This window comes from Theropithecus gelada, chromosome 18, assembly GCF_003255815.1.
Source record: "Theropithecus gelada isolate Dixy chromosome 18, Tgel_1.0, whole genome shotgun sequence".
Classification (NCBI taxonomy): domain Eukaryota; kingdom Metazoa; phylum Chordata; class Mammalia; order Primates; family Cercopithecidae; genus Theropithecus; species Theropithecus gelada.
The window spans coordinates 36,803,468-36,818,352 of NC_037686.1; the positions used below are offsets into that span (position 1 = coordinate 36,803,468).

At 46.9% G+C, this 14,885-nt stretch overlaps 1 protein-coding gene across 2 annotated transcripts in view; it reads left to right on the plus strand.

Annotated features, from left to right (window-relative positions):
• The first annotated feature begins 1,931 nt into the window (after positions 1 to 1,931).
• SETBP1 (SET binding protein 1) overlaps positions 1,932 to 14,885 on the plus strand; it is a 377,283-nt gene continuing 364,329 nt past the window's right edge. The window contains exon 1 of one of the 2 annotated variants that reach the window (XM_025365654.1): positions 1,932 to 2,256. The gene's annotated coding sequence lies outside the window, so the exon portion shown is untranslated. Of the gene's footprint in view, positions 2,257 to 2,763; positions 2,888 to 14,885 lie in introns of those variants that run through there. The other variant, XM_025365653.1, reaches the window with a different exon arrangement.

Consider the following 14,885-nt stretch of genomic DNA (forward strand, 5'->3'; position numbering starts at 1 on the left):
TATTTTTTTTCCTAATCAAGCATTATTTTCCCAGCAATAACAATGACGCAGTAATAAAGCCTAGTAGAAGACCTATTGAAACATGGCTCCACGGGAGGTCTTGCAGTGACAGAGGAAAAGTTTGTGGCCAGTCACAACATTCCTCTGAATAAAAGGACAGAGCACTTGGATCAGTAAAAGGGTGAACTATCCGTTCTGAGTCAGACTGAACCTGCATCCAGACAGGAATCGGGATGGGATTGGGGCTGGAAGGGGTTCACCCTTCAGTCCACAGTCTCTTTCACTCCACTTCACTGCAGCTTTCCTATGAAAAACTTGACGAAGAAGTTCTGTGAAGGAACTCAAACCAGCAGCCAATGCAAGGAGGCAGCCACTGATGGCCTCAGTGAGGGAATGCCCCTGACTCACCTCCAAATCATTCCTCAGTCCAAATAGCCCTAAACTCTCATGAAGAACGTGAAAGGATTCGTCTCAGAATCTGAGTTCTCAGTCAACTTTACTTCAAAGTCTTTAAGAGGAACCATTTGCAGACCTTCCCGAATCCGTATCTATCCTATATTGTTTTATAATGTAGACATGTCTCTGAAGGGTTCCATTCCTCGGTTTCCCTGAAAAGACCCCCTTTGTAGGCCAAATACAAACACTCAGAGATTAAAAATGCCACCATATTTTGTAAGAATTGAAGACATTCCACTTTGTTCATTCCCACCACCCTGAAGACAACTGCATGCCAGTGCGCGTTTGCCGTCTCTCCGGGTCCTTCCCTTCATCAAGTGTCCAATTCTCGTGAATAACGAGAAAATGCACGAGATCTGAATGCATACAAGTCGCTTAACAACAACAACAAAACAAACAAACAAAAAAACCCAAAAAAACCCCTGAAAGTGAAATGTAATTACCAGATTAAAAAAAAATGCGCCCAGTTTCGAGAGCCTATCACAGCTCACGTCTGGGCGCGCAGGACCCCCCCGACACTGCTCCTGTTGTGTCAGATAGTGGCAGTGTTGAGCCCAGGAATACGCGCCTAGCCTGCGGCGCTCCCCGCGGCCGCTCAGTCTTCGCGGCGGACTCCGGCGCGCAGGAGCCACTGGCCGCAAGGGCTCCGGGGAGCGGGAGGGGCGCTGGGGGCGGCGAGGGGTCCCGGATGCCCGTCCACGAACTGTTTTCCTTTTCCCCGGGCAAGAGACCCGCTCCCTTCAATTGACAGAAATTCACTGGGGCAGGGGGGCGGGTGGGGGAGAGGTCGCTCGCGGCTCGCTACTGGCTGCGCCTCCCCCGGCTCCGGTCTGGGAAGCGGCCCTGGGCCCTTCGGGCGAGCAGCTTGGGCGCCGGCGCCCCCTGCGAGGAAGATCGCGGGGTGACGGTCGGTACCCGCTCAGCTGGGCCGCGCTGCCGCTCCGATCCTTCTCCCTCCCGCGCCCGCGCCCTCCCCCTTCCTTTCACTAGGAGTCCGGGACTCGGAGAGGGCGCGGGAGGCAGGCACACGGGCCCGACCCCAGTCCAGCGCTCGCCGGGGACGCGGGCGGGCGGCGACGGGACGCGGCGGGGGCGCGGGGCGGGCGCGGCCATGGAGCAGCGGCGGCGGCGGCGGCAACACTAGCTACCGCGGGCGGACAAGCGGGCGGGCAGGGCCGTTGGGCGCCGCGGACCGAACTGCACAGCTCAGCAAAAGCGCCCTCGCCCTCTGCGCGCCGCCTCCTGCGAGCCCAAACCCAGCAACATTTTTAACGCTCCAACCCATCCTTTGAAGAAAAGCAAAAAAAAAAAAAGCAACGAAAAAAAAAAGCATTGATCGGAGAGACGGGGATATATATATATATATATATATGTATAAATTTTTTTTTGGCTCCTGCTAAAATTAGCAGGGCTCGCCGCGCGCCTGTGTGCGAGTGTGTGCGAGTGTGTGTGCGTGCGGGCGTGTGTGTGTGAATGTGATTACTCCAGGACTCCTCGGGCTCCGGAGACGCCATTTTCCCCCTTGATATCTCTCTCCATAAATCGGTGGCGCGGCGGAGGCGGCCGAGTCAGGCGGGAAGCGCGGGGCCGGCCGGGGCGCCCGCCGCTCGCCGCCGCCTCCGCGCGCCCGGGGGCCCCGGCGCCCCCCGAGCTAGGGCGGCCAGCCCGCGGCTCGCCGTTTGACAGATGCTCATCGCCATGGAGTTGCCGCAGCAGCACCTTTGGGGGCTCGGGCGAGCGACCGGAGCCGGGATCTGAGCGAGCGCCGGGGCCAGCGGAGCCGGAGCCGCCGGGACATGGGTGAGCACGCGCGGCGACCTTGGCCCGGGAGCCCGGGCGCCCAGCCTCCCTCTGCGCCGCGGGCCCCCGCACGCCCGGAACCGGGGGCGACGTGTGTGCCCTGCATGCAAAAGTTCACGTCGCCTTGCTGGGTCTTTGACTTTGCACCCGGCGGGAAGGGGGAGACCGGGCCGAGGGGGCGGGATGCCGGTCCGGGCGAGGTTGCAGGAGATGGGCGCGATTCCGGCGGGCCGGCGGGTGGGCGGCGATGCTGGCTCAATTGGAGTGGCTCGTTGGTGGCGGCGATGGTGGAAGCTTTGGGCTGGAGGGCTGGGAGCTTATTGAGTTTCGCCTAATCTGATCTCCCCCCCCCCGCCCCCCGCCTTTTGCACCCTCCCTCGGTCCTGCCGCCGGCTGGCGGGGCTGGCGGGTTTGGCGTTGGTGGAGTGGACTCGGGAGGGGGAGGGGGTAAGGAAAGGGGTGGGAAGGCAGGATTTTTTTTTTTTTTTTCTCTCTTTGTAACTTGCAGGTTAAGTGGAGCTAGAGAGCTACATTGTAACCTAGTTGGATTTTTTTGGGGGGGGAATGTATCAGAATCTAACGTGTCGTTAATAGAAAGAAGAACAGGCAAGAAGTGGTCCAGCCGGCGAAGGTTGGTGTGTGCTTGTGTTGTGGCTGTGTGTTAGTCTTTTTCTTAAAAATCTTAATCAATGGATTTGAGTCTCTTTCTTATGCTCTCTGGTTTTGGGACTCTGAAAAGATAGGAATTCCCTTAAAAGCAGACGAATGCCGTTTTGAAAGCACGCATTGTGTGCGTTTCTAGAGGAGCCGTGGGCTTGGGAATGAACGGCAGGCTTCCCCGTTCGGTGGTTTCCAGTGGGAAATCACTCCGGAAAGGGAACCCTTCGGTATCGATTTATTGTTTTTGTCTTCCAAACCATTTTCTCTTTGACCGAAATACTGTCTGAGAAGTTCCGCAGGGACAAAGTCAGGTAAACTGGACCGGGCAGATCTTTAGCAAGATGGTGATAACGGGGATGCTGTTTTCAGTGTCTGTTTGTGATGGAAGCATTGTTGGGTAATAGCAATTTCTGATCGGTAGAGCATGCTGGTTCTAAAAAAATAAGTTAACTGCCGAAATACTGTCTTCCAGCCCCCCTCCCCTGCACAGTACAGCACCTATTCCCCCCGCCCCCCCATCCAGACCGCTTACTACAAGTCTGAAATCGGATCCAACTGGAAATATTTTCATTGGAGATTGAAAGTTGTGCAATTGGAAATAGATGAGGCTAGAGGTATTGGGAGTGTGGAAAGGGAGTTCTTATTGCCCCCTGATGCTGCATTTATTCTTTATGTGTGTCTGTGTTGGATTCTCAGGGTGTGTATCTGTCTAAAAGGACTGTTGTGGGAAGGATTTCCGATTCGTTTCCGTTTCAAATAAACTGTCCTGATAATCTCACGGTTGACATCTAACGCTAAAAGGGCAATTTGTGTGTCTCTTTATCCCTGCAGAAACTCTCCTCCAAAAGGGCAGTTTATTCTGGAATTCTACAGCATATACCTTTCCCTTCCAGCCCCTACACTCCCCCCACCTCTTGCCAACTATCCACACCTTTTCTCTTAAAGTTTAGTTGGGAGTCCACTGGCATTGCTTGTTTTTCTCTTCTTTTTCCTTCTTTTTCTTTTCATTCCTTCACTCTTCATCCTGTTTTTCTTCTTTTTCTGTAGATTTATACTAAAAACTAATTTCTTGAAGTCTCTGTACTGTCACCAAAACTATCTGCCAATTTGGCACCATCTCTTACCTTCCTTTAGTAAATAGGTATATCTCCTGTGCCCCATCCAAACTCATCTTCATGTGCAAAGCATGTAAGTGTGTGCTGTGGGAGAAAGGGGATGGGGTAGAGCAGAGGTATTTGGAGAGGACGGGCGGTGTTGTGTGCAGGCCACATCTGCAACACTGGACCAGACCTGGGCATTCCTGGGACAGTTTCCTTTGCACACCCCAGCTGGGATGGGAAGGCGGAGCCAACCAGCCAGGGGCGTGTGAGGGAGGAGAAAGTTTGTAGCACTTTTAAGATGTAGCTAGTTTACAATCCCAGGTTACTCCCTCCCCTTTTTCATGATTTCTGTGGCTTCTACCATCCTTAACCCTGAGGGAGGCATGAGCTCTTTTGCTCTGACGTGGAATTCCCAGGTTTCAGAGCGAAGGTGAGCTGCTGTTTTCCCCTGTGCTTAGTCTCATTGCCTGTTCCCAGAAAAGGGTATTAAGACAGAGTGTTTGGGGGAAAGTCGGAAGAGGAAGAAGAAATCAAGTGTGGTTAAACAGAGTATTTGCAAACTGCAGGGAATGTAGCCCCAAAAGATATGGAGACCAGGTACCCAGAGTGTTGCTTGGCACAAGATCTCTCCTCCCCCATTAAGGTGACAAAACCAAAACCAAAACAAACTATTGGTCTTGGGAAGTTGAGTTGGTGTTAGACCTGGGCTGTGGGAGTTGCTAGCCACTACAGTAACCTGAGCTGAGCTGGGGGAGGAGGTGGTGAGCGAATGCGCCTTCGGGAGCCAGAGGAGGGAAAGGGACTCGTCTCTCTTAGCTGGGAAAATAGATGTGTCTCTGGAATAAACAAACTGGAGGTGGGGGAGGGGATGGCTTGCAGCGAACATAAGGTGGAGTGTCTGAGAGGCAGAAGTGTCGGTTAAGAAGGGGTTGTAGCTTGGGGGAAAATATCAAATGCCTTATATGTTCATGAGAGGGCTAGGCAAGTGAAGGGCTGTAATTTGATCTTTTGTATGTTAACATCAGAATGTTACATAGGAAGGCGCTGCTGGAAGGCCCAGTTCTGGACTACACAGGGGAACTTAGAGGTATCTTTAAGTTAACCCAACAGGCCCTGCTACCATAAGGGCTTCTGGTCATGGACTTGCCTTACTCAGAGTGAGCTACTTTGTAAATCACCTGATCTAAATAAGGGTTGGGGAAAAAGGAAACAGTGCTTGGGAGTGTCTTAGGATTTAGTTGAAAATGGTGAGTGGGGAGAGGCAGGAGGCAGGATTTTGCTGAAGAAGAAATAAATAGGTAGGTACTTTCCCCTGGATTCCCTGTTCATTTCTCCTGTTAACTTTGAATTCCTCTATGGGATGAATCGATACTTATCTGGCACAAAAGTGTACCTCTGGGAGAGGAGAGTTCTCTCAATGTGGTCATTATTTTTAGTTGTACTTCAATCTCTGCTCCAAAGCTTCTATATAGTATGCAAAAGGAAGCAGATGAGAAATAGCTAGCTGGTTAGGGCATCCTTTCTGGGTTCCTGTGGAGACACTGAAACTTGGCTGGGCCTGGACCTCCCAGAATGCCAGTTTTTTTCCTTGGAGACTTGAAGTTTAAATTGAAACCAGAAAGCTATTGAAGGCAGATCCAGCCAATGAAACCCTGTTTTCTCTGATGCTCAGGAATGGGAAATAAATAACTTTTTGCTGATGGCATTTCAAGTTGCTTCAGTTTTGCTTCTGCCAGAAGAATGGGGTAAATTATTATGAACACATTAGTATTGTAAGGAGGAGTTGCAGTGCTTTAAAAATGGGTTGGTGTTATTGAGTTTATTCAGGCGCTCAGTGTATGGGAGAGTCCTATCAGGGGCTGGTAGTGGGAGCACAGGAGGCTGCCCTGGAGAGTTAGCAGCACTGGGCTGAAGAAAGGAAGCCTCACAGAGGTCTTGATGCACATCATTTTTCTGGTCCTGAGGTTCCTGTGAAGGGAGCAAAACAATCCAATTCCATTCCTATCCTGTGGCATGTGTTGAAACCTAGTGAGTTTCCCAAAATGTTTTGGGCCAGGAATAAGGAGTGATACCATCATGCCTATTGCCATAAGTTTGGGCTTCTTTTAGAGTGGTTTTTAAAGGCAACCCTGGTGTTTTACAAACTCTTCATGAAGTTGCACATACTTTGGCCTGCCATATACCTGAGAAGTGCAGGAAAGAAAACACACCAGGATGTCCACAGACTACAATTCATGAACGCAGAAAGATGATGCCAATCTGCATTTTTGCTTAGCTCTGAGTTTTCATTTTTCCTTTTTACTGAACTTTCTATTAGATTTTGATGCCCCCCTGAGATACATCATGTTGGGGCTGCAGAAGGTTTTGGGGGACTGTGATCATAGATAGCTAAGTCGAAGCTTCTGGTCCTTACTGTTCTGATTTTGAAGTTTCGTAGGTTCGGTCCGGAACAGCTCTTTGTTTAAGAGGGTTTTTTCTCCCCCATTAGAGGGTACCATCTAAGGTTGAGGAACCATTAATTAATTAATGAATTATTTTTTTGTGACAGATTCTTTCTCTTGTTACTCAGGCTGGAGTGCAGTGGTGTGATCTTGGCTCACTGCAACTTCTGCCTCCTAGGTTCAAGCGATTCTCCTGCCTCAACCTACCAAGTAGCTGGGATTACAGGCATCCACCACCACGCCTGGCTAATTTTTGTATTTTTAGTAGAGACGGGGTTTCGCCATGTTGGCCAGGCTGCTCTTGAGCTCCTGACGTCAGGTAATACACCTGCCTTGGCCTCCCATAGTGCTGGGATTATAGGCGTGGGCCACCGCGCCTGGCTGAGGAACTATTTTTTTTTTAATGGCCCTTAGCTTAGAAACCAGCAGTTGACTTCCTACCCTGTTCACAGCAAATGATACCAGGTAAAGAATGTGAGCAGCCCTGAAGTCCACAGAGTCCTCTGGGAGGTAGCCGCCACCCCCTCCCAGGAGCCCATGATGGTTAATGATCAGCAGACCCCGGTAAAACAATTGTAGGCAAAGCCAGCTGAGCTAACCCTGAGGTAGGCAGAGGCTCTGCCACTCCAAGTGCTGAGGAGGAATAGGGGATGAATGGTGAGCAGATAAGAGTTTTAGAACTTTGTCAGCTTGGAAAAATGCTTCTCTGATCCAACTTATCTTTTCCCACCAAAAATACCCCCTTTCATATGCATGGCATTTTGTTCTTTTCAAAAATATCTTTATATGGCTTCCGCCCCCTTGATTCTCCTAAGGAGGAAGGCCAGATAAGCATTTTATCTCTGTTCAGAGAATGAGGCAACTGATACACTGGGTTGCCTGAAATGACACAAGTTGGTGGCCAACCTGGGGCCAGACGGCTGTGGCAAAGTGTGAAGAGCCTCACATCTGAAGTGACAAGATCTGCTTTGGATCGTGTCCCTGTACTTCCCAGTTAAATGACCCCCGTCAAGTCAGTTAACCTCTCTGAGCCTCCGGAACCTAATCAGTAAAATAAAGATAAAGATGCTTACCTTGCCTACTTCATGGGGGTTACGAGGATTAAATAATACCAGCTAATTTCTGTAATTGAACTCTGGGAGGATTTTCATGCTGCCTCCTGGAAACTGGTGCCTGGGATTATTGTTGCCATAGCCCAGTAATTAATAACCCCTTGGAATGATCAGAAATGCCCACAAGGGCTCCTGGTGTTCTAATAATTCAACCGATGTCCATATAACTGTTGAATTATTAGATGCCTACTATGCCATGTGCTTTTTGAGACTCAAAGTCTCAGGTAATATCCAGTTGGACTCAAAGATGTCCCAGTATTCGGGAAATGCTCTTTGAGTTAAGGATCAGCAAGAGAAAAGGAAAAAGATGTGCAAACACACAAGGAGGGGAGGCGAGGTGGAGAGAATGAGGGGGAGGTTTTCCATCAGGAAACCGCAATACTTAAGCAATGGCACTCAGGACAGAATTTCTAGCCTCTCTAAAGAAAAGAACTAATAGCAGGGTTGCCGCTGTCCCAGCAAATCCAGTAAGTTCTCCAGAATCAGGAAAGTTCTTCACAGCCCATTTGTTCCCTGACTCTTCTGTGTCCCTCCTTTTATACTTTCTCATGAGAGCTGGTTTGCCCTGTCTGGCAGCCAGCAGCAGGCACTTTGCAGTGTTGTCGACTGAACCCCGATTTTATGCAATATGCCCGAGGCTCTGTTGTCAGACTGGTTTCTTCACTGACTCTGGACATTCTGAACATCTTTCTGCCTTCACACCTCAGCTGTCTCTGTGTTGTCACCTCCAGGTGGAAAGTGCCCTGACTGGTCCCTTATAACCAGAGCCTTGACCTCTTAGGCCAACTAGTTGCACCCAGCCTCCTCCCTGGGGGCTAACTAGTTCCTTCCTCCCAGCTCTCAGCTCCTCATCCCAAGTTCCCAGAGCAAGGCACCCAGCTTATGCTGCCTTGCTGTTTGTTGTCACTTACACCCCCAAGCTCTGAGCCCTTGAAGAAGGGGACAGGTTTTCCTACACAGCGTTGGACCTTATTTATTAATGATTTTTTTTTTTTGTTTCCTAAATGAATCACAGCATTTATGAAGAGATAGAATATTGAAAGTCAATGTTGTTTAAGGTGTATTAATGCTCTGCGTTATGAAGCAACACAGTGAGGGCCCCGTAGACAGTGTGAATAGTAACTACTTTAAGCCAATGATAATGGCTTTTTATATTTTCAGCTGCCTTTCAGGGGCAATCAACCCAAAGTTTCTCCCTTAAAGTTTAAGAGTTAAGCATATTTTACCACATGTGCATCCTTTCAGTCACCGATTCACTCATTCAGTCATCAAATATTTATTAATAATAATAGTGCCTACCAGAGTCTCATTGTGACTCTAACGCACATAGCTCTTGACTTTCTCTGAAAATTCCAATTGTATTTTTTGTCCATCTTGCTCATTTTGGCACTTAACCATACAGTCATCTTTGTTGCTTAAGTCCAAGTGCTTTTCCGCTCTTCAGTGATGGTGTGAGCCTGGCCACAGTGGAAAACAGAGAAGGCTGAGGAGGCTGGGTGCAACTGGTTGGCCTAAGAGGTCAAGAAGGCTGAGGCAGAAAGCAGCCTGGGCTCACACCTATTAGCATATGATGTGGGACAAGCTACATTGCCTTTCTACTGTTGTACAGTAAAAAAGTTTGGATTGGTATAGAATGTCCCTTCTAAAATTCTGTGATTCTATAGCTAGAGGTGTCCTAGGAATGTTAAGGATTTCTTAAAGGTCAGAGCTCCTCAAACCCCTTTAAAGGCACCCCCAACAACTGTCCAAACCAATCCCACCGAGGATTTATGCACTTTGCTAAATGTTTGATGCGCTGAAAGAGTTACAGAAAGGGAAGGTGGTGCGCTGGGGTAAGTAGAATTGGGGTGAGCACTCATTAGAACACTGGAGTCAGTCTTGGAGGACCGGGAAGGGGAGAGGAGGCAATGGTGAGCTGAATGTGAGAATATACCACTAAAAGTAATGTGGAAGGAAGAAAGGGATTACATTATCCACTTTTGAACTGGTTCTCTTTGGTAAAATAACTGACTTGAATCAAGGGAGACGGAACAGACAAAGACAGTTTCTAGGAAGTCCAGAAAATATTCTGTAGTTGGGCTTTGCTGCTGCTTCCTGTCAGGTGGCATCGGGAAACCCTGCTATGGATACTTTACTCATGTCGTGGATCTAGGGGGCTGGATGTCATTTCTCCATGTAGATTCTAAAGAGCATGAAGTCTTGGGCCATTCCTGGGTTCCTGGGATGTCCTCTCCCTCCCCACAGCACCTGGTCTGCCCTGCCACATTGCAGCCTGTGTTCAATAATAGCTAATAGGTTGCTTTGTGTGCATTTTGAGATCAGATACAGTGACCTACAGTCTGCAAAACCAGAGCCGCCTTTGATTTGGGTTGGAGTAGGATCAAGGAAATTGGGCTTTGGCCTAAGGTACTGTAAAAGTTCTGTGGGATTGATGAAGTACCTGGGAGCATACTGGTTGGATATTTAGAAAGAGGAAGCCTCTTCAAGCCACTGAAATGCTACAGTTGCTTTTACCCCAGGATCTAGTAAAGGATTAGGGATGAAAAAGGAGCTTGTAATATTGTTAGCCAAATTTAGTAAAAAGCAATTTCTTCAATATTCCCTTTATCTGCCAATGATTTTCAGTTCTGTCAGTGGAAAGGAACTTCTTGGAGTTTGAATTTGTGGCTTGGAGAATGGTTGAGATGGAGAAGCTGAATTTGATGGAACCAACATAGTAGCTCATCAGAAGCAATGGGGGCACCAATATGCTTGTAGCAGAATAATGAAATCTGCATGGCAGGTCCTGTACAGTTGTTGGTGTCTCTTTCTGTGACCTATTGTTATTTGAGCAATGAGACCTTTGATTTCTTTTCTTTTCTTTTTTTTTTTTTTTTGAGACGGAGTCATGCACTGTCATGATTTCTGCTCACTGCGACCTCCACCTTCTGGGTTCAAGTGATTCCCCTGCCTCAGCCTCCCAAGTATGGGATTACAGGTGCGCGCTACCATGCCCAGCTAATTTTTTGTATTTGTTATAGAGACAGGGTTTCACCACATTGGCCTGGCTGATCTCAAACTCCTGACCTCGTGATCTGCCTGCCTCGGCCTCCCAAAGTGCTGGGATTACAGGCGTGAGCCACCATGCCTGATGAAGACCTTTGATTTTTAAAAAAGTATTGATTAATAGTAGTGACTAAAAGGGATGATTTGATGTGAAACTCTGTGAACCTTTCTACTCATTACACTTTAGAGCTCTATTGCGATTGGTGTTTTGATCCACAAATATTTATTAAAATATCAGCATTGCAGATTGTGTGAGCCATTGTGCCTGGTACACTTGGTTGGGAAAGACCTGCTATGAGATGTGGCTTTTGTCCTGGCAGAGTGGGCAGTGTATCTGCAGATACGTGCTTTGCTGAAATGGAAAGCATTCTTCTGCAGCCAAAGTAGGAGCATGATCCAAAATGGAATTTTGCTATTTGTGTGATCGGGCTGAAGGTATAGTCAGGGAAGATTTCAGAGTATGCGTTTAGGATTTGATGGAAGATGTAGAACAAGGGGACATTCTTGGTGGGTAGAATAGCTTTGGCATAGGGTCAGCAGGGGGACAGAGTTCAAATGTGATTTGAGAATTGCCTCAAGGAAACACATACTAATTTTGAACATGTACTGCATCTGGCAGAAGCAGCACAGCCCTGGGGATGGCTGACATTGAGGGGCAGACACCCCTATAGCAGACACCTTTATGGTCTGAGGTCTTCTGTCCACAAAGAGAAGGATAAAACCCAGCGCCCTCTATGTTGGACTCAATATGCCTGTTATAATTCAAACGAATCAAGTTTCCAACTCTCTGATTTAGCAAAAATTGGTTTGTTCATTGACATTATTATTGATTGTGACCAGACTCTGATAGGTGCTGTGGGGATCCCAAGAGATAGAGTGAAAGATACTCTACGAGCTCATGAAAACCAGGGGAGGAGGAGCAGCAGCCAGCCCTGTACGCCTAAGTGCTGAATTGTAGTGGGAGCCCGAGGGAGTTAGTATCTCCAAGGGTTAGTCAGATCAGAGAAAGCTTCCAGGAGTAGGTGGAACTTGAGCTGAGTCATCGACAATGGAATAGTCTTGGGTAGGTATGGAGCACCAGGGAAGATCATCCACTTGGGAATGTAGAGGGAGAAAGGAGAACAGTTCAGCATAGGGCTCTGTGGAGTGTAAGGCAGCAAGACAGATGGGATGGTGTCCTGTGAGAAACAGGCCAAGGATTCATCTCCCCTAAGCTGAAATTGGGAGGCATGCCCACAGCTTTCCAAGTGCAGGAAGAGCAGTCTTGGGGAGCAGGTGGGTGTGCCTGTCAGAGACTTCCACACATACCACACATGAAAGAATGCTGACAGCTGACTCTGCCTCCCGCTGCTAGGTCCTGTCCGCTACCAGCTCTTCAGCCTGGGGTTCAAGAGAGGTATCTTTAGAACAAGAAATGAAATGATATATAAGCATTTGGAATGGGGATGGGCCACTCTGGGGAACATAAAACTCTATGATACTGGTACTTATTTCCAAGTGTTTAATGTATAATTGGAGAAGGAAATATAGAAGATTCAGTAACAAGGCAATGTTTAATGACAGTACAAGATAGCTAGAAGAGGTATATCATAGAGAAAGGGAATTGGAGCTGGTATTTGTTTAGTTCTCTGGTATGCTTAGCATCTCCTTTGCAGCAGAAGCACAAACATATATGTGCCAAATTATGCTTTATGTTGAAATGACGATGAACATAGCAATGGCTGAATCAGATGGTTGAGAAGTCAAGGAATTTGAATTAAAACTGAACAGGTAGTGAGGTGAAAGTTAGAAGGCTTTGAAATACTTTATTAATATCTGTTAGATTGTTCAGTTTATCCTCATTGCCTCCAAGTATGTCTACTATTTCCATTCTCAATTTGCAAATGGTGTGGTGGAGGACCAGAGTTTTCAGGGACCAGTAATATTGAGTATTTGAAGACTGGTGGCTCTATGGTTAAAATAACATTTGGAGTCAGACACAACTTCTCCTGTGATTTCAACAAATCCCTCAACTTTAATTTTCTTATCTGTAAAATGGATATGTCTCTGGGTTAAAATCAGAGAATAAATCAGGGTTAAATAGTATAATAAACTTAAATCACATGAAAAACGTAAATAAACTTAGAGAATACCTGATGTATGTTAACAATTCAGATTATTTTCTTTACCATGTGAATCTCTCCACCCTATGTGGATAGGAAATATTTTGGTCACAATTACTTCTTTCAAATCTACTATATTTAACCTATTTTGGCATTGTGCTGCACATATTATTTACCTTTTTTTTTTTTTCCTGCAAGATTCTGTGAAGAGCATTAGGAAAGGGAGATGAGAAAACTGATGCCTAAGACAGTTTAAGTGACGTGGCAATTCAGATGGCACACTGGTTTTAGAACTCATATATGTAGAAGCAACTAACAACTTTTGGTCAAAAGTTGGCATCACTTTGTGTTTTAGATACCTCATGATGTCAAAGTAAGAGGCTTTGTAATCATATATACCTCTATTTGATTGTGAATCTGGCACAGAAAGTGTGTGCTCTTGAGTAAATCATTAACCTTTCTGGACCTTAATTTCCAGGTCTGTAAAATGAGGACAAGATCTTCTGCATCACAGTGCTGTTGTGTGAATTAAATTGACAATGACTGTAAAGAGCTCAGCACAAGTTAGTGGTAATGTTTAACCACCCCCCTCCCCACCCTTTCACTACAGGAGAACACTTTTCCTTGACTGCACAGAGGAACACAGGCACAAGTAAGTCATCAAAGCCAGAGCTCAACCTGCAAACTTGATTGGCCCAGGCAGGACTGTAGAGATTTTTCCCCAGGGAGCAAAGACACAAGGGTCATGCTGTTGTGTTGTGTTATTGGTTCCCAGAGGAGACACTGTTTTTTGCAGCTAGAGCTGGAATTATTGTTTAATGGATAGTATGTCAGACCTCAGGTCTCAGAAGTTTAATCTCCTTTCCTTATCATAGAGATCCCTGAGTACAGAGAACAATGGCATATGCTTAGTTTTGTCTTAGGCTCAGCCAGTCCAGCCAGGCTGAGCTGCAGAGTCAGCAGAATCTGAAAAAGAGGTGGAAGGTACCAGTCCTGGCTTTGGAGGGCTTCTGGTTGAGGAGACAAGGCTCAGTACCTGGGAATGTCAGAGCTGGAAGGGGCCACAGAGCTGAACTCTTGTTCTCTGATCTCAATTCTACATATAATGATGGGAAGACTTAGGGAGAAAAAGGAACTTGCCCAAGGCCACCAGCTCTAAATGGTGGAGGAGGGATTGGAATGTGGAATTCCTGACTGTACCCAGTATTATTTCCTCCATGAGACAAACTGGAAACAAGAGAAGAGCAATAATCAAACAACAGCTAAATGATCAGGTTAGCAGATACAAAGGAAACTAGTTGTCTGTGCTTCTCACTGCGTAGGAAGATGGAGGAGGTTGGTCTTCAACTCCTGTCCCTCAGGGCTTGACTTGGAGTCTTAGAAGAGACGGTAACACTTAGCCAAATGCTAGCGTGGTGACTGACTATAGAAGTAAATCAAATGTAACAAAAAAATTTGCACACTTACTAAGGTGATCCCAGTATGTTCTTTCATGATTATTATCTCATTTAATCTTTAATTACTACTTGAAACAACCCTTCAGGTAGAATTATTACCCCATTTCCAAATGAGACTTGAAAAGATTAAAAATGTTTCCTAAGAACACAATTACTAAGTGGGAAAGAGGCTAAGAAATCTAAACCTATGACATCAAATCAGAACTGCTTCCATTCTTCTTTTTAAGGAGAAACATGGCTTGAACATTTACTGTTGGACGGTTACTCCCAGTGTTCTCTATGCTACGAGCTGTGCAGAGATGCATTTAAAATATAGCCCGGTCCTCCTGGAGCTCGTGGTCTAGTGAGAGAGATAGACAGGTAAATAAAATGCTGAAACGGAGCTTGCCAAATGCTTTGTGATAGCAGAATGACCAGGGAAGTGAGAACAAGACCATGTGTTTGTGTCTTTCTGTCTGTCTGTGTGTATGTCTGTGCACATGTGTATGCAGGAAGAGGTAGAAAAGGAGGTTCCAGCCAGTCTCCGTGAAGGAGGTGAAACGTGACCCAATTCTTGCAGGATAACAAGAGTTAACCATGTAGAGAAAAGAGAAAGGACCAGCCAACCAGAGGACCTATCAGGGAATCATACACAGTAATGCCCATCAGTGGGACTCGGGAGATCTGCAGCTTATGAGATGCTGCTAGAGCATGTGGTATGTGAAGTACTCTG